A 3,505-nucleotide genomic window follows, 5' to 3' on the forward strand; every position below is an offset into this window, starting at 1 on the left:
CTATAAATAAATTCAGTAACAACTTCCTCACCAAATTCAAGGGTTTCTGCTCAGTTTGAATGTTTGACCTCAAGGATGAACTTGATACCATCAAACCACTTTCTCCTTCCTGTAACTGTGCTGCCCTTGGCTGTCATGACATTGAATTCTCAATTTTCTCTTCTTATCTCTCTAAACCAGCGGTTCTCAACCTGTGGGTTGCGATCCCTTTGGCGGTCGAACGACCCTTTCACAGGGGTCGCCTAAGACCATCCTGCATATCAGATATTTACATTACTATTCATAACAGTAGCGTCTTGGTGTCCCGGTAATTTAATTGTTGCAAGCACCTCTGAGGAAAAGCTGCCCTCAAGTTCTGAGTTCTGCCTGCTGCCAGACAGTCCAGTTTCTCCCCGTATGAGTCCTGGGCCCCCAGAGACTTCCTGGAACCGGAGTTCAGAGCAGTCGGGAGCTTGTGACTCCTCCTGATTCAAAAAGACCGCCACAAGACCACCGTGTCTTCAGGTACCAGTCCCTTTCCGCGCGCGCACTCGAGCCTTCGTACTTTTGCACTTTACTTCCGCAGCTCCTGAGTCTCAGAGTGCTTATCTCTTTCCTTTTAGTTGTAGAATTTCCACTCAGCCAGCCTTCCTGTAGTTCTGGATGATGTCCGTTTTGTCTTTTTGTTGTATTTTTGAAGTTGTTGTAGGAGGCAGCAATTTCGGTGTTTATCTATGTCGCCATCTTGGTTTCCCCTTTTTTTTATCTTTAATTTCTTTATTGGTTAAGGTATTACAAGGCTGTCCTCATCCCCCCCCCATTAACCCCCAACTTTCCCCCCACTCATGCTTTCAACCCCCTGTTGTCCATGTCCATTGATTTGGCTTATATGCATGCATACAAGTCCTTTGGTTGATCTCTTCCCCTTTCCCCCACCCTCCCCTACTTCCCCTCTGGGGATTGATAGTCTGATCGCTGTTTCTCTGTCTTTGGATCATCCCTGTTCATCAGTCAATGTTGTTCTCTATATTCCACAAATGAGTGAGATCATGTGGTATTTATCTTTCTCTGATTGGCTTATTTCACTTAGCATAATGCTCTCCAGTTCCATCCATGCTGTTGCAAATGGCAAGAGTTCCTTCTTTTTACCACAGTGTAGTATTCCATTGTGTAGATATACCATAGTTTTTTAATCCACTCATCTGCTGATGGGCACTTAGGCTGTTTCCAAATCTTAGCTATGGTGAATTGTGCTGCTATGAACATAGGGGTGCATATATCCTTTCTGATTGGGGTTTCTGGTTTCTTGGGATATATTTCTAGAAGTGGGATCATTGGGTCAAATGGGAGTTCCATTTTTAGTTTTTTGAGGGAACTCCATACTGTTCTCCACAGTGGCTGCACCAGTCTGCATTCCCTATATCAATATATATTTAAATTACCTCTTACTATAAGATTTTTTGTTATTTCTAGGACATTGTTATTAAAAATGATGTTTTAATGAACACATACAAGACTAATTCTAATCCAATAAAAGAAATAATTACCAGAGAAAAAGTACATTACTATTTTACAGAAGACTAGTATTGGGAGTAGGAGATGGGTAGAAGGGGGTAGAAACAGGAATGGAGAAGAGTTATAAAAATTGAAAAGGTCCAACACTCAGGAAAAAAACAACAGGTATGTATGGGGGTATTCTGACTTTCTTTTCATGCAAGGGCCTGCTGGGTGTCCCTTCAATTCCCAGTCCCAGGCCAGCCCTGAATGGCTCAGATGCCAACCCCCTTATTTCCACCACACTTAATGTAACTGCAAATTCATCAAAGATGAGTCTTCTTCCTTCCTACCTTTCTATCCCCCTTCTACACCTGCCACATACCTGTGGGATAATTATCTGTTTACCCATCTTCAGAAGTCATTTATTTCCTGAATAGTAATCAATTATGTTGACAAAGGGAAGTAATTTATAATCATGTATTTAGACTTTCAAAATATCTTGGAAAAAGTTCTATTCCATGCCAAGGTTGTTTTCAAATTACAATTGAGACACCACAGGCTAGGAATTGATTTCACAAGTCTTTGACACTATGAGTGCTTCCTGCTAGTAGTGCAGCTCCATGAAAGTTGGTTGAATTGAACTGAGTTGAGTTTGGCTGGTTGCCAAAGGACAGTCACAAATGGTAAGCACTGTTGCAGTGAAGGAGACTGGCAAAGCCACAATGGGCTCTGAGGGAAGGGAAGAAACAGGCTTCATGAAGCATCAACTACAGACTGAGAAAACGTAATTCACTCATTCATTTATTTAACAAACTAGAATCCCAGTGCACAAAATTTGTGCACAGGTAGGGTCCCTAGCAGCTGCTGGCTGCCGGCCAGGGCCTTCCTTCAGTCCGTGCTGCCCCCTGGTGGTCAGCCCAAGTCATAGTGAGTGATTGAACTCCTGGTCAAACTCCTGAGGGGACACTTTGCATATTAGGCTTTTATATATATAGATATTTATCGCATGTTACACTTTGCAAAGCGCTGTGCTGGTCTTAGAGACACTTTGGTGAACAAGTTACATTGGTGAACTATGGCTTTATAACTCTCACAGTCACTTCTTCTGTGAACTGGGGAAAAGCAGGGAGTGCCAGAAACTGAAGAGGGAAGAGCAGTGGTCATAAACATTAACCAGAATTCTGGTGTGGAGAGACTTTTGACCTTGGACTTAAGCTTTAAGCACTAGAGTCCAAAGCCTTGTTTGAAAAGAGGAAGATCCCAAGTGCTTTGAGCTCACTGTGTTGCAACTCACCCTACCTGTTCCTAACAGCACCATCTTGAGGGTGTAGCCTGCCATAATCCACCACAGTAAATCCATTCTCAAAAGACGGGAAGAATAAGTGGGACAGTTCCTGGGTGCAACTGGGGCTTCTCCATTATTCCATAGGAACACGTGCAGTATTTTGAGGGAACTGGGGTTTGGTAAAGATCACAGTATTTGTGGGTTGGAATGGACCTCAACGTTTTCAAGTATCTACCTAGAGTCTTCTTGTAGGTCTTGGTGGACTTGTGATGAGGTCATCTTATATCCAGGCCATATACTGAAGCATCAAATATGGTCCCTGATCTCATTTATCAAATACCTACCATGTGATAGGCATATTACATACATTATAGTAATTAACTTTACAACAACCCTATGAGGTGGGAAGAGTTGATATAAAAAATATTTAACAGCAGTGTATCTTAGGCATGGACCAGTCAGAATGGACTGACAATCAGAATGGATGCTGACTGTAAACAACCAGTAGAGCTTTAAAGAGCCACAACATCATGGAGGGAAGAAGTAGGAAAGTGGCACAGACTAAATATGTTTCCCAGAAGATGAACCCAAGATCTTCTCTTCTTGAGCTTCTGAGCTTTTCTGGGTCATTCAGAACCCCTCTCTTCCTTATGGATGCTTCCACCTGCTCCCTAAGCTCATTGCAGTTAAGTAAAAAGCTCCTTTGCCTGGAAATCCCTCTAAAGTAATGGTGTGCATTGCAGC

This window comes from Myotis nattereri (assembly GCF_964212035.1).
Source record: "Myotis nattereri genome assembly, chromosome: X".
Classification (NCBI taxonomy): Eukaryota; Metazoa; Chordata; class Mammalia; order Chiroptera; family Vespertilionidae; genus Myotis; species Myotis nattereri.